Raw genomic sequence first — 26197 nt, forward strand, 5'->3', positions numbered from 1 at the left:
TTAATGTCCATTTGTTGCGTTGTCCCATTGCATGTCACAATCGTTGGTCCATCAAGACAAGTAATAATAATGCTGTATTGGTAAAGTAGGGAAAGAAAATGATAGCAATAAATATTAATTCATAAGAAAATCAGAAATGCTTTTGATAAATTGAACAACTGCTTTGAACATCGAAGATCTTATTGCGGGAATTGAAAATGCAAAAAGAAAATTATTTAGTAAATAAAATAGTGAATAATGCTTGTTTTAGCCTTGCTACCCCGAGGCATGTCGGGCTTTGGTTGTCCTGACGGTCCAATTCTTGAGATGTTCCCCTCTGCTCATAGCCAGTATAGAAGGGCCTAGTGAAATAAGATGATGATGCCATAGTGCACGAACTATTCTTTGGGGAGAGGAATAACAAAAATAAAAACAAAAGGTAATCGAGTCAGTGAGGATTATAAAAAGTATTGCATTATTTAAAAACATAGTGCGGGAATGTAAAACGAGTCCTAATTTGGGAACCTCTTTGTGCCCAAGGTAGGCCTAGTGACAAATTGATTTAGAGAACTTAAAATGCTAAATGCCTCATTTTATTGATAAAATAGATGAATCCCAAAATGACAATAAGCAAGAAAGAAAGGTCACTAATGTCCATTGGCCTTATTACATTCATAAAGCGAAAAAGTAAATTCCTATCTATTTGGTCCCAGAAGGACCTTCCTCAGGTTGAATGCTCTCGTTGATCAGATCCTCCAGTTCGTGTAGGTTCACCAGTAAAAATGCCTTTGCCAGGTTTTCTCCTTCATTTCCCTTAGCGTTCTGGCAGTCGGTGACTCGCTTCCTCACTTTTCCTTCCAATTTCGACGGGATGTATTCCAGATATTCCAGATTTTCGCTGGATTTGGTGGCCCTCTCTTTCTATTCATTGCTTTGGACATTTGATGGAAGATTCCTCCACCAATCTAGCAAGAGTAAGGGTGTGCTAACCATACCGAAGCTCGGGACCTCGTTCTTCATTTCTGCAAAACAAATGGGTTAAGACCATATCCCCACCAGACTCGACTATTTAACATCAACAATTAGCATGAAGCATTTCGTTCTCCAAATAAATGCACAGAATGTGGTGGTGTCCGTTTGGGTTTAGGGAAACCCAGTGTACTTTGGACAAGGCTATCTTAAAGGATCATTTATGTGGACAACATAACTTACCCGGCTAGGTTTGACCATGATATATGCACATTTTGAACATAGTAAGGTTTCTATGGGGTTTTAGGCTGGTACCCTTGAGCGGACAACTCAAGAGGGACGGCACAGAACACTCGACTTCACCATTGATCGACTAGTTTTACCGCAAATATGCCTTTCTAAATTTAGGGGTAATGATATAGGAAGAGCGCAACCACTCATTATAAGTGTTGCTATAGTATTTGTTTGGCACAACTGGAATATGATGTTGAGCATGATTATGCAATAATTAAAAACATGTTGACATGTATTTGCATGTTAAGAAAGCAATAAATACAGTAGTTTTATAATTTAAAGCGGCAATAAAGGAAAGAAACAAGGAAGACATATCAGCTTTGCATCTTAAAAAAGAAATTATATGCTTAAAGAAATTTAAACAAGTAATTGCACACAAGGGAGGTACAAATTCACAAGAACAGTTTGAAATGGTAAAAGACTAAAGATCCCCAGTAGAGTCGCCATGCTGTCGTGCCCCCTCCCCACTCCAAATGGAGAGGAGTTTCCGGGTTCCGACATTCATGGGGTGTAATGACTCATTTCCTTTTTGGGAATTGGGTATTTGAAGAGTCACCACCTAACAATTTTAAGGTGTGTTAGGGCACCTATAGAGTTCATTTACAACTATGCTTGATAACCAGAGAAGGTGTTAGGTACCCCTCAGGATCCACTAGTATGGTTCCCGGCCAGATAGTTCTTTTGTGAATTTGTACAAATTAGCAAGTAATCAAATAAGGCTCAAGTAAGAGGGGACTTAAGTTAAACACACAAGCGTTTGAAAACAATTATTGAAAGGCAAGGTTTTGAAAAAGAGTTGTAAGCTAGATATGTTTGTAAAAAGAAACGGATGTCTTAAGTTTGTTTATAATATGGATCATCTCAATGCAATACCCGGTATGACACTCCTTAGAAGAGGGGATACACGTGGTATTAGCGCACCGGTCATCATATCCATATATATCCTTCCCACCCTATTAAGGTATTAAGGCGCGGAATGGTCTCGACCTCTATTGCATGCGATTACCCATCCCATTCCTGTTAGTCTCGGAGGAATTTAGGACTACTATTCCTATAAGAGGGAGGATTTTAGGCTGACTATTAAGTTTAAAGGTAAAAGGCTAGGAGACATACAATAACACGTAGGACTGCATTTAGAGGGAAACATGTAAGCAGTTATAAGGCTCACGTATACCTCTGCAAATAAAGCATATAACTAGAATGACTTAAACACACTTAAGGTCTAAATTATAAAATCTTAAAGCAGGGTTTAAGTCAGAACCATATTCATTATATAACTCAGAAAAGAAGTCTGAATTATGCCTGCCTGCTGGTTGTGGTAGTTGACAATTACCGAAGGCGGTTCCAATTTTATCTAAGTAATTACTTAAGGCTTGCTTAGGCGTAAAGGTGATGTCCTATGAGCATGATATCTATTTTGATTAAGAAGGCGGTAGAGTAATGGTTTATTTTAAATAGGCGATTTCGATCCTATAGGCATGCTTTCTAATGATATTGATTAACACGAAATAAGTAGGTTATTTAAATCTAGTTCAGACAGGCACGAGTCAAACAGATTTGTAACTAAACTGGTTTTAGACTTTATAGGCATGATTTATATTACAGCTGATTTTAAATCCTATAGGCATGATATCTAATTATTAAGCAGCTTTTGGACTTATAAGCATGCTATCTACCCAATTTATCCATGACATACAACTACCCACCCTTTTTCACTAATCACCCCATAATTGATTACAAATTATTACAACTGAACTGATTGAATTACAAAAGAAATACAGAAATGAGAAACTACAACCAAAGGAAGCCATATTTTGACTTCCTCTCTGAGTTATGTAATCAAGCACTTCAAACGCCAGAATTTCAAAGTGTTTCTCATACCTAGGTGTGTCAAAGTTCCCTAAGGACCTCATGGTATCCTGGGCAGTGCTTACACCCAGGTTTGCATAGCTAGACAGAGATTAGTGTAGTGTGGAAGGGCCAGCCCTTATGTGTCCAAGTTCAAAGGGAACTCAAGGGTCCCAAGGCAAGACTAACACAAGAGAGGCAGGACCTAGATTCTAGTAATATAGTGGAAGTGCAGAACATAGTTTGAAAAAGAGGTTTATTTTTTTTAAAAGCTAGACTGACAGGTCCATTTTTTTAAGGTAATCAGTACCAGAAGTGTTTGAAATCAGTTGGGATAATGAACAAAAACTCAAACACACAGAATCGATAGTCACACAAAGGGGTCAAGGGGTTTTGGGAATACATTGTATGAAGCATGTGACCCCAGTAGGGGTCAGGTTTGTTCATGCACAACAACGGCTGATGCTGGCATGCCCTCAAACCAGCCAAAGAACACAAACACATAGAGGGGATATGGGGGTTTGGGATTCATAAGTCAGCAGACACATAACAAGTGAAACACACAGGGAAGCATTAATTTAAATGGGGAAGGGAACATATTACATCATGTAGTAATGTAACTTGACTGCAGAAAACATAAGCAGAAGTAGACAAGTATGAGAGAAATTGGAACAATTAGAGAAACATGTTGTTGTTGGGGCTAAAGAATTAACTAGGACATACCAGTAGAGAAGCAAAGTGGAGAAAGGAAAAGTAAGCAAGATTCCATAGTCTGGCCTTAGCTTTCAACTAGCTAGACAAAGCAGTTAGCACAAGTAGTAGTAGAGAAAGAGAGAAAGTTTTGAGTGTAGGTGTGTATTCTAAACTCAAATTGTTCATGTCTTTGAAAGAAGAGAGGGTAGGTATTTATGGTTTTGAAAATGAGTGAAGAATAAGGTAATGAGTAAAGTCTTAACACAAACATGGAAATAATCACAATCAGAATCAATTAACACAAGTGATTCCCTTTAATTAAGGAATCACTGCTTAACGGACACTAACAGGTTTAATTAAGGAAAGAAATCAGCTTGAGACAGATTGATTATTGCCATATAAGGGGCAGTAAAAGCATAAAGTAAATAATCAAGTCTAAGTACAAAATATGCTTAGTTTTGGGAAAGGATTCAGCAAGGTAAAACACTACAGTAATTAAAGGAGGGAAATCAATTAATTTAAACAAACAAATACAATTAGGGTTCATAAGAAAACATTTTGCAATCAGTCGCAACATTGAGGGAGTAAGAATCAATCAAGAAAGGGTCAAGATTCTGCACCTCAACATATAAATAGCAAGGAATGAACAGGCAGGCAGAGTCAAACATGTTGACAAAAAGAAGCAACACAAACATACAGTAGCAACAGGGTAATCTAGGATTCAGTAGTAAAAGAAAACTATTCGAGGCATAGTAGTCAAGCAGTCACATAGAACCAAAGTACAGAGAACCAAATTGACAGGTAAGAAAAATCAAAAACAAGTAAAGGTCTCATAGTAGTAATAAGTGAGGAAAACCACTTTCAAGAATTTAGGGCTTAAATAGTAGTCGAGTTTAAGAGATGATAGGAACTCAAATCAGATAAGTCAAACAAGGAAAAGAGAGTCAGAAATAAAGAACTTAATCGAATAAATACACATTTAAACAAATAGTTTTAGAACTCGGATAACACCAAAAGGAACTAGGGTTTTTAACATGCTGAATCAAGTAGAAGGAAAGCATAAACAAGTTGTTTGAACATAGAAAAATCATGAAACAGCACCAAAAATTAGAGAAGAGATCTTTTAAAAAGAGGTTAAGAGAAACCCTAATCGTTGAAAAATGAAGAGTCATTTTGAAAGAAAGTCGAAGAACCTTCAAGAAAACACTTAAGAAGTTCGTAGTAAGCACAGATCTAAGATAGATCAGAAAGAAAATCAAAAGGCCTTAAAGTTAGGGTTTCAGAGAACCCAGAAAAGGTGAGAATGACCTTGAAAAGTTACCGATCTAGCCAGAAAGGTCAAGGATCTGCCTTGAACGGCCATGGATGGCCGTAGAAAGACCAGAGACAACGGTTGAGCAAGGATTGGACCAGATCTCTTTGAGATCTGGCCATCAAATCACGGAAACAAACACCCAGGAGCCATAAAAGGCCGATACACATCTCAAATGGCCATGAGATGCCATGGTTTAGGCAGGGATTGAGGTTGATTAGGGTGGAATTAGACGGCGGCGGCTAGGATTAATGTGAGGTTGTAGAGAGAATTGAGAGGGTAGAGATACAGAGGCAGCGGGTGGTGGGAAATGAGTTAGGGTAAGGGGTCATTTGGGGTTAAAAATAGAAAGAGGGAACGGTGGCCGTTGATCTGAATGATCAACAACCTAGATGTAAAAGGGTAGGTGGGAAATCTGGGTTGGGTTGGTTTATTTGGGTTAGGGGTCGGGTTAAAATTGAAATTGGGGCCTGATTTGGGTTATAATTGAAAACCAATTTGGGCTAAAATTTAAATAGCCATTTTTCCCTTTTAATTTATAAAAAATAGTAAATAAATTTCTGAAATAAAATTGAAATCTCTAAAATGATTTATAATATATAATTAACAATTTAAAAATATAGGATCCCATTTTATAAATATGAGACAAATTTAAACCTAAAAATGGCTAATATTGCAATTATGTGCAATTAGCTTTAAAATGACTACATGAAATTATACAAATATGTAAAAAATTACATTAGCCATATTTTGGCATAAATATAAGAATCCAATAAATGAATCATCAAAATAATAATTTTTTGAAATAATTATTGAGATTTTGTGGATAAAAGAGGGAAAAATAATCAATTTAAACCTTTAAAAAATTATGGAAAAATAATAAAACATTTGGACATGCTTATATATACATATATATGCTATTTTGAAGGTATTTTTTATATTGAAAATATATAGGGAAAAATTGGGTATCAACACCCCTCGCAAAATTCCAAGGAGATTATGCGATGACTATGCGGCCCGCATATTGATTATGGGATCGCATAATTGGCCGCATAGTTGACTTCAAAACTAACCAGCACACTCACTCACTCTGCAGCGACTATGCGGTCCGCATAGCTATTATGCGGCCGCATAATGGACCGCAGAAACGCGCTTTTATGAAAAACATTATTCCTAAACTTTTTAATGCACAGATCAATCCAAAAGGGTCCGAACAAGATTTCTAACACATATCCCTAACTTGGCACTATGATATTTTGGGTTTTTGTGTAAATATTTCATGGGGCTTACATCTTGGTGGCCCACTCTCCTTGTACCTGGTGCACAAGCAAATCTGAATCACCAATTACCAGCAACTCCTGATTATTCATGTCGACTGCCATGTTGAGTCCTAGTATGCAGGCTTCATACTCTATCATGTTGTTGGTGTAGGGAAATATGACTTTAGCAGATATTGGATAATGTTGATCGATTTCTGATACCAAAACTGCTCCAATGCCCACTCCTTTGAAATTTGTAGCTATGTCAAAGAACATCCTCCAACCGTTGTATGCTTCAGTAATGTCTTACCCTATGAATGACACTTCCTCATCAGGAAAATACGTTTTCAAGGGTTCGTATTCTCCTCCCACTGGGTTTTCAACAAGATAATCTACCAATGCTTTCCCTTTGACCGCCTTTTGAGTTACGTAGAAGATATCAAACTCACTCAACAGTATCTACCACTTGGCTAGCTTCCTAGTTGGCATGGGTTTCTGAAATATATACTTCAAAGGGTCCATCCTAGATATGAGGTATGTAGTATAGGCACAGAAATAATGCCTCAACTTCTGGGCCATCCAGGTCAAAGCACAGCAAGTGCGCTCTAGCAGAGAGTACCATGCTTCGTAAGGCGTGAACTTCTTACTCATGTAATATAAGGCTTGCTCCTTTCTTGTTGTCTCATCATGTTGTCCTAGAACACATCTGAAGGATCCATCCAATACAGATAGATAGAGTAGCAAAGGTTGACCCGGCTCTGGCGGGACTAAAACTGGTGGTGTGGACAGGTACTCCTTGATTTTGTCAAAAGCTTTCTGATAATCCTCGGTCCAACTTGTTTCAGCATCTTTCCTCAGCATCTTGAAGATGGGTTCACATATGACTGTGGATTGTGCTACGAAGCGACTGATATAGTTGAGACGTCCTAGGAAGCTCATCACGTCCTTTTTGCTCCTAGGTGGCGGTGACTCCTGAATAGCCTTAACTTTAGACAGATCCAGCTCGATCCCTCGACGACTGACAATCAATCCTAATAACTTTCCCGTGGGAACCCCGAATGCACACTTTGCGGGGCTCAGTTTCAAGTTGTACCTTCTTAACCTGTCAAAGAACCTTCTCAAGTCTGCTATGTGATCTGCCGCCCTCTAGGATTTGATAATGACGTCGTCCACATACACCTCTATTTATTTGTGTATCATATCATGGAAGATGGTTTTCATGGCTCTCATGTAGGTAACCCCAACATTCTTTAGACCAAATGGCATCATCTTGTAGCAGTATACCCCTATGGTATAATAAAAGCTATTTTCTCCGCGTCTTCTTCGTCCATCCAGATCTGGTGATAACCTGCGAAGAAATCTACGAAAGATTGGAGTTCAAGCTTGGTGTAATTATCATTCAGGATGTGTATATTTGGCAGTGGGAAGTCATCTTTGGGACTCGCTCTATTTAAATCCCGATAGTCAACACATACTCTAACTTTCCCATCTTTCTTCGGTATCGGCACAATGTTAGCTAACCAGGTTAGGTACTCAACCACCCTGAGAACTTTGGCTTTGATCTGCTTGGTAACTTCCTCCTTGATTTTCAGGCTCATGTCTGGTTTGAACTTTCTGAGTTTCTACTTCAGTGGCGGACACATGGGATTAGTAGGCAACTTGTGAGCTACTATGGACGTTCTCAAACCGGTCATATCATCATATGACTATGCAAAAATGTCCTCATATTCTTTTAAGAAATGGATGTACTTTTCCTTCTATGTTGGTGACAAGTTAATGCTGATGTGAGTCTCCTTGACGGTCTCGACGTCCCCCAAGTTCACTGCTTCGGTTTTGTCCAAATTGGACTTAGGCTTATTCTCAAAGTTTTCAACCTCCCTGACAACTTCCTCAGGTATCTCATCTTCTTCATCTGAGTCACTATTCTTATGTTGCGTTGTCTCATTACATGTCACAGTCACCGGTTCATCAGAAAAAGTAATAATAAGGCCGTAGAAAGAAAAATATGAAAGATAATAATAAATAATAAAGAGCAATGCATTTGATTAATACTTAAAATATCCAAATGAGTACGGCTCGATGAATCGAGCATTTTATTTTGAAATAAGTGAATCTTAAAAACAAATTATTGAAAATCTTAAATTCTTAGAATGGCTATAGGAATAAAATTAAGCTGATTGCCAAGCTACCTAGGGACTCGGCGGGCCCGGGACGGTGTGGATGACCAATTCCTGAGAACAGCTCCTTTATTCACAGTTTGAATAGTAATGCCTTCTTCTTCCTCCTCCTCCTCCTCCTCAATTATGGCACTGCATTCCTTGTCTTCCTCTTCCAAGAACAGTTTCTTCAGCCCAGCTAATGCTTCCTCTTCTTTAGTTCCCCATATTGTATCAGCTTGGTGAAAAGCTTGATCTAAACGTGGCACTAGTTGCTCGAGAGGGTAATTTGGCCCGCGCCATGGAGGCGACCAATCATTATACTCTTGCCATGTGTATTGATATCCGAGCCCAAAGGTAGTACCATGACCCTTTAACCATATCGATTTAGTGATACCCGGGAGATTCTTCCCTAGCCTTTTGCTGGGCTCATACCCAAACCATGCCAGTATGTTTTCTATTTTGCTACTCCACCATTTATCTTTCTCGACGGCATTGACCTGTCCAATGTGATGATAGGTCTCCCCTCCTAGCCTTCTTCTATTTCCAATAACCGGGATGGTTTGACTGGTGTAAATGGGGTTACTTCCATCTCTGTGAATGATCACCTCTTGACGATTCCATTCATATTTCACGGCTTGATGTAGTGTGGATGCCACAGCCCCAACAGCGTGGATCCATGGTCGGCCCAACAAAAGATTGTATGAGGTCGGTATGTCGAGCACCTAAAACTCGACGTCGAACCAAGTTGGCCCCATCTGCAAGCAAAGGTCAATTTCCCCAATCGTTGCGCTTTGAGACCCATCGAAAGCTTTCATGTTCATACTTCCTGCCCATATTTCATGAAAACCTTTGTCCAACCTTTTCAGAGTGTCCAATGGACAAATATTGAGGCTCGAACCTCCGTTATTTCATGAAAACCTTTGTCCAACCTTTTCAGAGTGTCCAATGGAAAAATATTGAGGCTTGAACCTCCATTATTTCATGAAAACCTTTGTCCAACCTTTTCAGAGTGTCCAATGGACAAATATTGAGGCTCGAACCTCCATCAACCATGACCCTGGAAATGAATTTGTCTTCAAATTGCACTGTGATATGCAATGCTCAATTGTGATTCAACCACTCAGGTGGTAGCTCATCTTCGTGGAAGATATTCCAGTACCTGCCATACAATATTGGCCATCTCTTCGCCGGTGATATTGTTGGGTACATAAGCTTCACTCAACAACTTCATTAAAGCATACTTATGCACCTTTGAATTTTGCAGCAGTGATAGGATGGATATTTGGGCTGGGGTTTTGTTCAAATGGTCAATGACGGAATACTCATTTGTTTGTATTTTCCTCCAAAGGTCATTTGGCCTTGTTTCAATGACAAGCTACTTGGTAGTGGCATCCTTACTTGGTCCTCCCAAATGTTCAGGTGTATAGACTTTTTCGATCCTAGTCATTCCCTGTGCAGCGTCGGATTCTTCTACCTTTGCCTTCCCTTTTTGCCGAGCTTCGGCAATGTAATCCCAAGGTATAGATTTTGAGTGGAAAGGAGGTGTGGTTGATACTATCACTATAAAAGGTGTGGACACTTCTACTTCAAACGGAGTAAGGGTGTCCGTAGGCGGAGTCACCTCTACCTCTAATGGAATTGATGCAGCTATATTAACCTCAATTGGTGACTGAGTCTGTACTATAATAGGAGTAAGTGTGACCGAGAGTTTAAAGTCATCGCCCTCCCGAATAATCCCAATCGACCCCTCAGGGTCCCATTCTTTGTTCGTCTCTATCACATGTACCCCACCACCTCTATGATCAGGGAGAAGGTTTTTGCGGACATTGGGTGCAGCTTTCTTTGCCTGTATAACCTTGTTGTTAAATAGCTCTGGATCTTATCTTTTAATGTTCGGCACTCATTAGTAGTATGTCTCTTCATACCGAAATGGTACGCAAAAGTTTTGTTTGGGCTGACCCATTAGGATGGATTCTCTAATGCCACAGCAGGAATGGGGGTGACATAACCAGCGACTTTCAACCTTTCATACAGTTGGTCTATGGGTTCAGCAATGGCGGTGTATTGTTTGGGTGGCTTGCGGCCGAAGTTTGGTCGTGGTCTTGGAAAGTTTCGGCGAGTTGGAGGTGATTGGAAATGGGATGGTTGGGAGTTATAGGTGTGATGGACAACGGCTAGTTGGGAACATTTGGGAGATATGGGTTGGTATGTGGGTGGTGGTGCTTGATATGTGGGTGGAGGCGTTTGATATGTGAGTGGTGGTGTTTGATATGTGGATGGAGGTGTTTGATATGTGGGTAGAGGTGTTTGATAGGTAAGTGGAGATTTTGGGCCCTGAGCCACCATTACTGCCCCAACGTCTCTCTTCTTTGATATGTCGCATGATTGTAATGCCTTATTTGTGGCCTGTAGTGCCTCAAAATTCGTTACCATCCCGCTCTTGATGCCTTCTTCGATTCTTTCCCCAAGCTTGATGATATCAGAGAATTTATGGTTTTTAATTAACATTAATCTTTCATAATACTGCGGATCATGTGCTCTAACGAAGAACTTGTTCATCTTTTTATCGTCCAGAGATGGCCTGACCTTGGCCGCTTCCGACCTCCAATTAGTAGCATACTCGTAGAAAGTCTCGATAGGTTTCTTCTTAAGATTTTGGATATAGAAAACATTAGGTGCATTATCTCTATTGAACCTGAACCGTTCCATGAAATCTGACGCCATACTTACCCAATTGGACCATTTCTTCGGATCTTGGCTGATGTACCAGGAGAAAGCATCTCCGGTAAGACTCATCATAAAAAGTTTCATCCGGATCTTTTTGTCTTTCCCGACCCCGACAAACTTGTCACAGTAGGTCCTAAGATGAACCCTGGGATCACTTATACCGTCAAACATCTCGAACTTAAGCGGTTTGTATCCCTCTGGCAGATCTATATTTGGCTATATGCACAGGTCTTCATAATTCAAACCTTATATTCCTTTTCCGCCTTCGACACCCTCAACTCGACTTGTCATCTTCTTGAGTTCTTCAGCCATGTTTTGAATGAGCAAGTCCTTCTCAGAGGATTCTGGCGTATAGGAGATTGGTTGGATAGAGTAAGGCCAGGTTTCCACGTATATGGGGTTATTTTGGTGAGTGCCCGGTGCCTGGGTGTAATGGTGGTCATTGGTAGAGTTTTCAAGATTGGGAATGGGTTGTGGTGTGTTTTGGGAAGTGTGGTAAGTGGTGGTTGTTGGGTACTGAATTGGTTGATGGTGGTGTTGTGGCGGAATTTGTATTGGTAGGGGATTGAGATTTTGGGGTGGGTTGCGTATTGATGTTGTGCATGAGGGTTTTGTGGATGTTGGTTTGGTGTGTTTTGGGGACATGCTGGGTTCTTTGTGCTTTGTTGGTTGATGTTGGGGACATTCAGGGTGAGTGACAAGTTTTCCAAATTGCGAATCTGCTCAAGCTCTCCCTGTAGCTCCAATATCTTTTGTTCCAACCTCAAGACTAGATCATTTGGTGCCGGAGTACTCCGGCCATATAAAGCTTATGCGTTCTCAGTATTCTCCTTTCACATACCACTTAAATCATCCATTGTATTTCTTGGAGGCGGAGGAGGTGGAGGGCCTCTAGATCTGGTATGGTATGCTGACGATGCCAGTATGAGCGAACCAATCTTAGGCGATGGGAATAAGAAATAAAGAAAAAAGCGAAAAGGTAAACAAGTCAATAAGGATTCTAAAATGTTTGCAATATTTAAACACATATTGTGGGAATGTAAATTCGTATCCTAATTTGGGAGCCTCGTTGTGCCCAAGGTAGGCCTAGCGACAAATAAATTTGGAGAAATTTAGTGCCAATAATTGCCTCATTTCATTAAAGTAAAAGTAACCGAACCAAAATGAAACTAAATAAGATAATGTCACTAATGCCTCTTAGCCTTATTACATTTGAATGGAAAAGCAAATAAATCTAATCTACTTGGTCCCAGAAGGACCCTCTCCAGATTGGATGCTCTTATCGATCAATTATCCCATCTAGCGCAGGTTCAGCAGCAGGAATGCCCTTGCAAGGTGCCCTCCTTCATTTCTTTCGGCGTTCTGGCACTCGGTGACCCTTTTCTCATCTTCCCTTCTAACTCCATTAGACTGTACTCCAGGTATTCCAGCCTCTCGCTGGATTTAACAACTCTTTCTTTCCATTCGTTAATCATCTCCATGCCAGCTTTATGTAGTGCCATATGCTCGGCTTCAGACTCTCTAACTCTTTTCCGCAACTTGTTGTACTTCACCTCAGCTTCAGCAAACTCGTCTATAACCCTGTTTCCTGGCCCAGCCCTTGGCTCAACGACCCCAATTATGTTGTCCTCCAACAAAGAAGGGTAAAGGTATGAGCAGCCTGCATGATATCGGTCTGGCTCAATAGTATCCTTATCCACAATAATCTTCAAGGTCCATATGTGTTGTGCTTCATTCTTATACGGGATGGCGTCACCTTGGAAGTTGCCTCTGAAGTGACACATTTTGGCGACCCATGGTATGATTTGTCTCCTGCCTGCTTGTCTCATAACCCTAAGAGGAGCGTAAGGGTATATTCCCCTCAACCCGATCAATACCAAGTGCGAAAAATCCCTGGATCTAATGATGAATTCATCGGTAGGGAACCACTCGAACATCCACTAGACATGATCCTCAGTAAGATTTTCAAAAAGTTGTACCCATCCTGCAGCGTCCTCTGGCTGAGCAAACATATCTGGAATATAATTCATTCTTTTGGGATGATGGAAGGCTATATGATCATTCCACGACCTTCACGGAAATTCTTGATGGTATTGTCCATTTTGGAGATGTTCCAACAACCAGACTTGTAGCAGCAAGTTGCAGCCCTCGAAGAACCTGAACCCCTTCTGACACGCTCCAAAGCTCGGTACATGTCTGCAACAATCATAGGGACGATAGTGTATGTCTCCCCCTCGATCCCGTCCATCAGAGTTTTTGACACCATGGCCAACTTAGTATGGATGCTTTCCCCTTGGATTGGGAATACCAGCATGCCCAAGAAATACATGATAAATACGAAGACCCTACGATGAATCCAACCTAAAGAAGTGATTGAGAACTCATCATCAAAGAGGCAGTAAGAACTGTTGTGACCGTATCTTTCATAAAGGAACTCAAAAGGTATGTAGAATTCCTTTAGACATTTCAAGTTGTCATTCTTCTTCAGCCCTACCATCTTCAAAAATCCCCTAGTAGTGCAATTTTCAGGTGCCAATAGATTAGGACTATCCCAAGGTAACCCAGCAAATCCTCCTATCTCTTCTAGAAGGGGTGTCATTTCTATGTTCCCAAAATGGAACACAGCCCTTTCCTTGTCCCAAAACATAGTTGCATCCTCAATCAACATTTTGTTGAGCTGAGGGTCCATCAAATAAGGCAAGTTTCCTAAGACTCGTTTCATATGATTTTGGTCACATGAAGGAAGATCCCTCCACCAATCTAGCAAAATTGAGGGTGTGCTAACCATACCATATCTGGGACCTCGTGCCTCATTTTCTGCAAAATAAAGAGAGTTAGGCCCTTTCTCCCTCTAAGTTCATCTATTTATACAGTAATGATTATCATATTGGCACTTATTTCTCCAAATTAATGTACATAATCGTGGTTACATCCGTTGGAATTATGGAAAACCCGATGGACTTTTGGACAAGGTTTATCATAAAGGTTTATTATGTGGACAACATATTAACCCAGCTAGGTTTCACCATGATGCATGTACAATTTAATTAGAGTAGGGTTACTATAGAGGTCAAGATTGGGACCCTCAAGAGGACAACTTGAGGGGGAAAGGCACAGAACCGTCGAACACACTGCTAATTGACTAGTTTTACCGCAAATACACCTTTCCGAATTTAAAGGGTGATATATAGGAAGAGCGCAAACACTCATCAAGCATTGTTATAGGATAAATTACGCACGAGTGGAGTATGATGTTGAGCATGATTTATGCAGCAATAAAGAGCATGTAGTCAAGTATTTGCATGTAAGAAAATAATAAATGCAATATTTAAATAATTGAAGAGACAGTTACAGAAAAGAAAACAAGGAGACAAGTCAGTTTCAGGAATAAAGAATCATAAATGCTTTAAAATAAATAGACAGTTAAATTCAAATAAGGGGAAAGGGTGCGTGGGATAGAGCATGCTTGGAATAATTCATAAAAGATAAGTTCGTCATGGTAAGAGCCTAAAAATATCCCCAGCAGAGTCGCCATGCTGTCACGCCCCCTTTTTTCCCTTTTTGATGGGGAAGTCCGGGTTTCAGCGTTCATGGGGGAAATAACTCGTTTCCTTTTGGGAATTGGGTATTTGAAGAGTCTCCACCTAACGGATTATGGTGCGTTAGGGCACCTTGAGCAATTAACTCATAGAGTATTTTGCATTACTAGAGATTTAGGATAAGGGCTCGAAGGGGAAGGTGTTAGGCACCCCTCGCAGTCCACAACGGTGGATCCCGACAAAACTTAAACTATGTGAATTAGTCATTTTAACAAATAAATGGTTTTAACATGTACTTGCAAGTAAAAGGCATGTTTTGACATTCTAAGCGCATGTATGGTTCAAGTAATGGAACAAGGGAAAAGGTTTGAACAAGTTGCACATATATAAAGAAAAGTAAATTTATTTAAACAACGGAAATTGGGAAAGAGGGGTCCTAGGTTGGTTAGTCTACGGGATCATACCCACACAATGCTCGGTAAACACTCCTCAATGAGGGGCTACACGTGACATTAGCGCGTAATCATCATATTCCTTACTATCCAATTCCCTCCCCTTGGTCATAGCCTAAAGCGTTCTATCAACCTTGAAAGATATCCTATGCGTGCACTATCCGTCCCTTCTTCATGGCCTTGGTGGTATTTAGGACCTCTAATTTAGGTATTTCTAGACCATCCTAAGGTTTTTAAAGGATAAATGTCTATGCGTAAATCAAAATAATTAGGACTGCATTTAAAGAGGGAGAAGCTAAAGGCTCACATTTACATCCACAAACATAACATGTAAGTGCACGTCTCAAACAACAGTTTCAAGTATTTAAGAGAAAACCTTAGAACATGATATCTAGGTGAGTAGAGATTATGCAGTATTGAATTAGGACCAAAGTGTCAAAGACCTACTCAACTTGCCTACTGATTTTTAGAGCTTTTGAATGTGAGCAGTCTCAAATAACAAAGCACAATTTTATAGTCACAGGATTTTTAATCGCCGTGTAGGCTTGCCTAGGCATATAATAGTTGTTGATGCCCAGTTTTTCCCTAAAATATTTTAAAATTGCATATATACCTTTAAAATCAAACATTAATAGCAATTGGTATTTTTCCACAATTTTTCTATATTTTTATTAATTTATACAGCATTTTGGTTTCCAATAAATAATTACAAAATGGCATTACAAATGATTTCAGAAGCATCTCCTGATTTAACTTATTATTTATGGTCTTATTTCAATTAAATTATTTCATAATTGGCCAAATTGGCATCCTTTGGCTATAATTGCAATAACTTTGCAAACTATAGCCCAATCACATGATTTCATACTATTTTTGACCGGAAATTAGTAATTTGTATTTTTAAATACTAAGTAATCATTTTGATCAACCCCAAAACCCCAATTAAATCAGCACAATACCCAGGCCCAAACCTAATCCTACCCAACCCAATTCCGTCCAAATCCTTACCGTTGATTATTTCTGATCAACGGTCCAGATTAATCCATTCCTTAATTAACCTAAAAGACTACCCCCTCCCAAACCCTCATCACTCTCCGCCGTCTCACCCTCTCATTCTCTCTCAAGCCCTCTGCTAAACCTAAGTTTTTACTCGCTAGCCGTTGGCTCACTAGTATCAATGGTGGTTTTACCACCACCCCTAGCCTCCATGGTCTCCCCACACGCCGGATTCTTGTCATCTCAAAGGTCCTCAAGGGACCGGTGGCTGTTCAACTCACACCTATGGTCTGTTCTCACCATTCTCAGGCTACCTTAGCCCGTCCAAGTAAGATCTTTCTATTTTCCGGCTAGATCTATGGCTTCTAAGCCAGAATCTCTCCATCTCTGGGTTCTCTCTCTAAAACCCTGATTTTGACTCTTGATTTCTAAGATCTGTAACAAGATCTGAGTCTCTTCGAGTTGTCCTTACTATTTTTTTAAGGAGTTCACCGATTTCTTCTAAAACAACTCTTCATCTTCAAACTATGGTTTCTTGACCCCTTTCAAAAACGGCTTTTTCTTCTTATTTTAGCATTTTTCTATGATTTTCACTATGTTTAAAGGTTTATTTTAGTTTTCTCCTTTTATCCGAGTTATTATGTTAAAGCCCTAAGTTTCTTGGGTTTGGCCTGTGATTCCGAATTTGTTTTGATAGTCTGTTCAACTAATTTGTATGTTTCTGTGATTCTGTGATTCTTACCCTAGTTTGCTTGTTAGGGTTCCTGATTATGGTCATTCCAGCCTATTATGTGATTTTACGCTATTTTGTTCATCAATGTTTCTGATTCTTCATTTCTCCTACCTGTATCATTTTTATTCTATTAATTTAGACTATGCTCTACATGAATCCCTAATTCTTATATGATTTTTTCCCTACTCAACTTCTTAGAGTTCTGATTTTGCTTACTATGTGCTTGTTCTCATAAAGTTGTGCTAAATTAGTGTTATTTTCTACCTTTGAATCCTTGAGTCTTTGTGATTGATCTTTCACTGATTTCGCATGATACACTCTACTAATTTTTAACCTTGTAAAATATTTTCTGACCTTATTCTACGGTCAATTATTCTATTAATTGATTTCTAAAGTATTTTCCTTGATTGAAATATGCTGAACCTAGCCTCTATTACATGTTGTGTACTTGTACTAAGCTGAAAATATTTCCTTATTCGTTATGCTCAGCCTTATACTATTTCCTTCCTTATTTGTCACATGTTTATTACCGATTGAAGTTAACTCCTCAATTGAAGGGAGTACTTACCTTGATTTTATGTTGATTTATTCTGAGTCCCCATAATTAATGATGAACTTTGATTTTACCTTATTCTGCTACCTGCTTTCAAACAATATACACACTCTCTCATTAACACAAACACACGTACACTTTGGTTCAAAGCTCTCTCTCTCCCACTAAAAGCTCTCTGCCCTCTTTTGTGATTACTTACTATTGTTCTAAGTTAGCCGGCTGCAAGCCAAGGCTAACTATTGTGCTCTCATATACTTCACTTTTTGTTTGTTGTCACTCTATTATATGTCCTGATTTCAATTCAAGTTCCATAACCAATATGTATCATTTACTGCTTCAGCTTATCATGTTTTTAATTATTTCCTATCTATGGTTCTGTTGTTCAATGTGTAATTGACATGCTTGCATTATAGCTTCATCTGGCATGCTAGTTCTACTCCCCTAGTAGTCTGTTTCAATATGACCCTATCCTTCTTTGAATACTTGCCTACTTGTTGTCCAGTTTTGACATGCACTTACTTTGCAACTGAATTGTCACTTTAGATGTTTGATTCTATGATTATTTCTGAAATCTATACTATGTTGATATCACTAGCTATTCCCTAATCCCATAAACCCTCACAAGTATTGCTATGCTCCTGTAACTATGTGTTCACCTGCATGACCTATGTGTCCCCAAATCCCTTGACCCATGTTTGTGGTTGTTGAACCTGCCTTGGATCTATGATCTCTGACTGTGTGTGAACCTATTTTGTGGGTGTTGTGTTTGGACTGTTGTTTACTACTCCACTCTCTTTTCAAAACTGTCTCTGTTATCTTCTACAAAACTATTTCAAAAAAATCCCTTTTCAAACGGTTTCCCTGCTTAAATCTTTTCAAGCACTCTCACATCTACTCTTAGGTTTTAAGTTCTTCCCCTCTAATGTATGATTACTTAGGGATTCCTATAAAATCCCTCTGAACTCTGATACATTAGAGCTAGCCCTTCCATACTACACTACTCAATTATGACTATGAAATCTGGGTGTGAGCAGTGCCTAGGATCCCTTGAGGTCTTTAAGGAACTCTAACACACCCAGATTATATGAAAGGCTATGAAGCAATCTGGCATTGGAACTTTTGGAAATCTGGGCCTATTAGTAGGCTCCCTATAGAGTAACTTCTTATTTTTCTTATCTACTTATGTAATTCGTTTGATATTGGCCTGTAATAATTTGTAAACGAACAATGGGGTTTGGATAGTGAAAATGAAAGGGTAGCTATGCATGTTATAGATATCAAAGGGGTAGAAACCATTCTTTAGGTTTATATCCTCCTCTATCTGCATTAGAAATCATATTTAGGACCAATACATGCAGAGCATATCATATTAGAAACCATGGTCCTAGGTTCCATATCTACTGCTTTCAGCATTTCATTTTGACATCTCTATTATCACTTAGAAATCATGTTTCTAGGATAAACGACTTTAGAGATAAACTGTCGCCTATGTGTTTTGAAATTATGCTGCAACCTGTTGTGCATTTAGAAATCCTACTTTAGGAATTCTGCATATAAACTATTGTGAACTTTATACATGCATCTTAGATACCATGCTTTAGGATCTCATTCGTACTTGCTTAGTCACACCTAGTGTAAACCACTGCTTATGGAAGATGTAAAAACAGCTTCACGTTTGATTATCTTGTTTAAAATAAACTGATAATAATCCCTTCATTTTATAACACTTAGAACAGTATGCTTTAGGTAAAATAACTCCTTCATTGTTCTAATGGTTTTGGTAACAATTGTGCATTATCCTACACCTAGGCAAGCCGTTGGTAATCCAATTTCTTGTAAAACTGGAAACTGCCCCTTTGTGTGTACTGCTTAATAATTAACAAGTTTAAAATCAGTAGGCAAACTGTTTAGGGCCCCTGCCTCTGAGTTGTAAAATGAACCTGCATATCTACCGTGTTCTGATACTCATCCAGACATCATGTCTTAGGATACTTTTGCCCTTATCTGTGTTTGAGTCGTGTTGTTTACAGGCCTTATCTGTGGAGGTAAACTGAGCCTCTTATTTGCTCCCTCCTGTTCTTATTTACTGAGAGTCCTATGTGTTATTGCTTGTCGCCTTAGTATTTTTCCTTTAAACCTTAGGGGTCGGTCTAGAACTACCTATAGGTAGAGGTCCTAAATCTCCTCCAGGACTATTAAGAAGGGACGAGTAATAGCATGCAATAGAGATCGTTGACCAACACTCGCTTTAATAACCATTAAGGGGTGGGAAGGATAGATATGGATATGATAACTATGCGCTAATGTCAAGTGTAGCCCCTCATTGAGGAGTGTTTACCGAACATTGTGTGGGGTTATCCTATAGGCTAACCAACCTAGGACCCCTCCTTTCCCAAATCCCTTTTGTTTAAAACTTTATTTTATATAGAACTTGTTCCAAACCTTTGTCTTATTATTTGAGTTATACAACGTCCAACGTGTTTTACTTGAAAATTATTTCATTCAACTATTTATTTGTTAATTGACTAATTCGTGAATATAAATTCGGCCGGGACCCACAGTTGTGGACCAAGAGGGGTGCCTAACACCTTACCCTCGAGGTCATTTCGAGTCGTTACCCTAATCTCTGGTAATACCAAACCAATCCAACAGTTAATCACTTTAGGTGCCCTAACGCACCATAATCCGTTAGGTGGCGACTCTTCAAATACCCAATTCCCAAAAGGAAATGAGTTATTACCACCATGAATGTCGAAACCCGGACTCTCTCCGTGGAGGAAAAAAAAAGGGGCGTGATAGCATGGCGACTCTGATGGGGATACCTTTTAGGCTCTTACCATAACGAACTTATTTCATGAATTAGTACAATCATGCTTTATCCCATACCCCTCTCCCTTATTTGAATTAAACTGTTTGTTTTCCTTTTAAGCATTTATGATTCTTTATCCCTGAAACTGACTTGTCTCTTTGTTTTCTTTTTCCTGTAATTGTCTTTCAATTATTTAAATACTATATTTATTTTCTATGTGCAAATACTTGACTACATGTTATTAATTTTTGCATAAATCATGCTCTGCATCATATTCAACTCATGCGCATCAAATCCAATAGCAACGCTTTAATGAGTGGTTGCTCTCTTCCTATTTACTACCCTTAAATTAGGAAAGGCTTATTTACAGTAAAACCAATCGATCAGCGGTCCAGTCGATGGTTTCGTGCCTTCCCCTTCGAGTTGTCCGCTAGAGGGTACCAGTCTATAACCCTATAGAAACCTTACTCTAGTTAAAATTGTGCATGCATCATGGTCAAACCTAGTAGGATCAGTTATGTTGTCCACATAATGATCCTTTAAGATAAGCCTTATCCAAAGTCCCTCGTGTTTTCCATAATTCCAACAGACACAACCATGTTCTGTGCATTAATTGGGAGAACTAAATGCCGATATGTTGATCATAAATGTATAAATAGTCGAGTCCAGTGGGGGTAAGGTCTAACCCTTTTGTTTTGCACAAATTGAGGCACGAGGTTCCCAAATTTAGTATGGTTAGCAACATCCCACCATTGTTGCTAGATTGGTGGGAGGACCTTTCCTCAAGTGACAAGAAACATGTGAGAAAGTACCTGGGTAACCTGCCTTCCTTGCTAGATATTGAGCCAAACAACAAATTGATCGAAGCTGCCACTTTATTCTGGGACAGTGAAAGGGCTGTGTTTCGTTTCGGCAACATAGAAATGACACCACTTTTAGAGGAAATTGGAGGGCTCACAGGATTGACTTGGGATAGTCTCGGGCTATTGGTACCAGAAAACCATACGGGTAGGGGATTTTTGAAGATGATGGGGCCGAAGAAGAATGTCGACCTAGTGTGCTTAAAAGAATTCTACATACCTTTCGAATACCTGTACGAGAGGTATGGACATAGCAAGTCCTTCTGTACTTACCATGATGAGATCTCTCTCACTTCTCTGGGTCACATCCACTACAGAGTATTTGTATTCATTGTATGCTTCTTAGGCCTGATAGTGTTCCCAATAAAAAAAGGGAAGAATCCACACTAGGTTGGACATGGTCGCCAAGACTCTAATGGATGGGATTAATGGACAGACATATACCATAGTCCCCATGATCATAGCCGACATCTACAGGGCTCTGGAACGCTGTCAAAGAAGGGTCAAACATTTCAAGGGTTTATTTATTGTTGCAGTTATGGTTATTGGAGCATTTCCAAAAGGGTCGTTATCACCAAGAATTTCCGCGAAGGGCTTGGAACGACCATATTGCCTTCCATCACCCTAAGCGGATGACTTATATTCTAGACAGATTTGCTCAGTCGGAAAGCACCAAAGAATGGGTAGAGTTCTTCGACAATCTGACCGAGGAACATGTGCATTGGATGTTTGAATGGTTCCCAATAGACGAATTTATTATCAGGTCCAGGGATGCTCCACACTTGGTGCTGATCGGGTTGAGAAGGATATACCCATATGTCCCTATGCGAGTTATGAGGCAAGGAATTAGAAAATAGGTTGTACCAAGGGTTGTCAAGATGAGTCATTTCAGGGCAGACTTTCAAGACGACGGTGTCCCTTACAAGTGCCAAGCTCAGCACATGTGGCACTGCAAAATCATTGTAGAGAAGAACACTGTTGAGCCAGACAGGTATCATGCAGGATGTGAGCCTCTCTACCAGGCATAGTTGGAGGACAATTTTAAAGGAATGGTGACACCAGGGGCTGGTCGAGGGAACAAAATCATAGATGAGAAAGCTGAAGCTGAAGTCAAATACAACAGGCTGCGCAAGAGGGTCCACGACTCTGAAAATGAGCACTGGGAAATACATGAGAGGAGAGGTTGATCGAGGAGTGGAAAGAGATGGCAGTCACTTCCAACAGGAAACTGGAATATTTGGAGCGAGGAATAGTGGAGTTGGAAGGAAAAGTCATAAAGAGGATTGAAAATTGCCAGAACGCTAAAGGAGCTGAAGGAGGACATTTGGCCAGAGCCTACTTACTACTAGGGCTGCGCAAGCTGGGGGATCTATATGATGGAGTCCAAAAGATTGAATCTGGGAAGGTCCTTCTGCGACCAAATAGGCTAGATCTATTTGCTTTTCCTAAAATGTAATAAGGCCAAGTGTCAGTAGTGACTTATTTTATTATTATCCTAGTGTCATTTTGGGATGCGTCTATTTTTATATTATGAAATGAAGCATTTATTGGCATTAAAGTTCTCCAAATTTATTTGTCGCTACACCTACCTCGGGCACAACGAGGCCCCCAAATTAAGACGGGAATTTACATTTTTGAAACATGTGTTTAAATACTGTAAACATTTCAGGATCCTCACTGACTTGTTACCTTTTTATTTTTTCTTTATTTTTGATTATTCCCACCCCTTAGGTTGGTTCAGTCATACAGGCCTCATCAGCGTATCACACCAGATCTAGAGGCCCACCACCTCCTTCTCCTCCAAGCAACACAAAATGCAGAGGAAAAGCAAAAATGGACGACTTAAGTGCGATCCGAAAGGAGAATGTTAAGAACATAGAGACTTTAGATGGCCGTAATACTCCGGCCCCAAATGATCTAGTCTTGAGATTGGAACAAAAGATACTGGAATTGCAAGGAGAACTTGAGCAGGTTCACAACTTGGCAAACTTGTCACTCACCCTCAATGTCCCTGATATCCACCAACAAAACACAAAGAACCCGATACCTCCTCAGAACATACAAAACCAACAACCACAAAATCTTACAACACCAAATCAACACGCGGCTCCACCCTAAAATATTAATCTGTTCCCAATACCAACTACACCGCAACATAATCATCAACCAATTCAATACCCACCAACCACCACTTACCACACTCCCCAAAACACACCACAACCCATTCCCGATCCACAAAACTCTACCAATGACCATCACTATACCCAAGTTCCTAGCACCCATCCAAGCAACCCTATATATGTGGAAACTATACCTCATTCTACCAAACCAATCTCCTGTACACCGAAATCCTCCGAGAAGGACTTGCTCATTAAAAACATGGACGAAGAACTCAAGAAGTTAACAAGTCGAGTTCATGGTGTTGAAGGCGGCAGAGGAATAGAATTTTTGAACGATGAAGATCTGTGCATACAACCAGATGTCGAACTGCTAGAACGGTACAAACCCTCCCAAGTTTGAAATTTTCAATGGTACAAGTGATCCCAGGGTTCATCTAAGGACCTATTGTGACCAGCTTGTCGGGGTCGGGAAAGATGAAAAGATCCGGATGAAGCTCTTTATGACAAGACTTACTAGGGATGCTTTTTCTTGGTATATTAGCCAGAATCCCAAGAAATGGTCCAATTGGGTAAGCATGGCGTCAGATTTCATGGACCGGTTTAGGTTCAACACAGAGAATGCACCGGATGTCTTCTACATTCAGAATCTTCAGAAGAAACCTACTTAGACTTTCCGTGAATATGCTACTCATTAGAGGTCGGAAGCGGCCAAGGTTAGGCCCTCTTTGGATGAAGAACAAATGAATAAATTCTTCGTCAGGGCACATGATCCACAATATTATGAGAGGTTGATGGTTATCGAAAATCATAAATTCTCTGACATCATCAAACTTGGAGAATGTATCGAAGAAGGAATCAAAATCGGGATGGTGACGAACTTCGAGGCACTTCAAGCCACGAATAAGGCACTACAATCAGGTGGCATATCGAAAAAGAGAGATGTTGGGGCAGTAATGGTGGCCCAGGGCCCAAAATATCCACTCACATATCAAACACCTCCACCCACATACCAAGTATCACCACCTACATATCAACCTTCATCTCCCAGATATTCCCAACCAGCCATTGTCCATCACACATATAATTCCCAACCATCCCACTTCCAATCAGCACCAGCTGGCCAGAGTTATCCAAGACCAAGACCCAACTTCGACCGCAAACCGCCCAGACAATAAGTGTCCATTGCTGAGCCCATCGACCAACTGTATGAAAGGTTGAAAGCCGCATGTTACGTCACTCATGTTCCTGCTGTGGCATTAGAAAATCCATCCCAATAGGTCAATTCGAACAAAACTTGTGCATACCATTCCGGTATAAAGGGCACACCACTGCTAAGTACCGAACATTGAAGGATAAAATCCAGATGCTAATTGACAACAAGGTCATACAAGCAAAGGAAGTCGCATCTAATGTCCGCAACAATCCCCTCCTGGATCACAGAGGTGATAGTTTACATGTGATAGAGACAAATGAAGAATGGGACCTTGAGGTGTCGATTGGGCTTATTCGAGAAAGAGATGACTTTAAAGTTGCAGTCACACTTACTCCTATTGTGGTACAGACTCAGTCCATAATCGAGGTTGATGTAACTGCATCAGTTCCATTCGAGGTGGAAGTGGATCCGCCCGTAGCCACCCCCGCTCCATTTGAAGTAGAAGTGGTCACACCTTTCACTATGACAGTATCAACCACCACCCCATTCAACTCAAAAGCAATACCTTAGGATTATGTTGATGAGGCTCGGCAAAAAGGGAAGGCCAAGATAGAGGAATCTGACGCTGCACAAGGAATGATTAGAACCGGAAGAGTCTATACACCTGAACACTTGGGAGGTTCAAGTAAGGAGGACACTACTAGGCAGCCTATAATTGATACTAGGCTAGATGACCTATGGAGGAAAGTGAAGGCAAAGGAGTACTCTGTTGTTGACCATCTGAACAAAGTCCTTGCTCAGATATCTATCATGTCACTATTGTAGAATTTAGAGGCACACAAGAATGCTTTGATGAAAGTACTGAGCGAGGCTTACAAACATGGTTGGGCAAGTGCTGGAGAGCCATAAGATTATCTTCCACGAAGATGAGCTACCGGCCGAGGGTTTGAATCACAATTAAGTATTGCATATCACTGTGCAATTTGAAGACAAGTTCATTGCCAGGGTCCTAGTTGATGGAGGTTCGAGCCTAAATATTTGTCCATTGAACACTCTGAAGTGGCTGGACAAAGATTTCCACGAGATACAGGTAGGAAGCATGAATGTGAAGGCTTTCGATGGGTCCTAGAGGGCTATGATCGGGAAAATCAACCATTGCTTGCAGATGGGGCCAACTTGGTTCGATGTTGAATTCCAAATGCTTGACATACCAGCCTCATATGATCTTCTGTTGGGCCTACCATGGATCTATGCTGTTGGAGCCGTGACTTCCACACTACATCAAGCCGTGAAATTTGAATGGAACCACTAATAGGTAATCATTCACGGAGATGGAAGTAACCTCATTTACACTAGTCAAACCATCCCGGCCATTGGACATAGAAGAAGGCTAGGAGGGGAAACCTATCATTACATCGAACGGGTCAATGCCGTCGAGAAGGATAAGTGGTGGAGTAACAAAATAGAAAGCATACTAGCATGGTTCGGATATGAACCCAACAAATGGTTGGGAAAGAACCTCCAAGGCATCACCAAACCAATACAGCTGAAAAATCATCGTACCACCTTTGTGCTCGGATACTAGTATACATGGAAAGAGTACAATGATTGGTCGCCTCCATGGCGCGGACCGTATTACCCTTTTGAGCAGCCAATGCCACGTTTGGAACAAGCTTTCCACCAGGCTTACACAATATGGGGGACTGCAGAACCAGAAGCACTAGCTGGGCTGAGGAATTTGT

This window comes from Nicotiana sylvestris, chromosome 6 (assembly GCF_000393655.2).
Source record: "Nicotiana sylvestris chromosome 6, ASM39365v2, whole genome shotgun sequence".
Classification (NCBI taxonomy): Eukaryota; Viridiplantae; Streptophyta; class Magnoliopsida; order Solanales; family Solanaceae; genus Nicotiana; species Nicotiana sylvestris.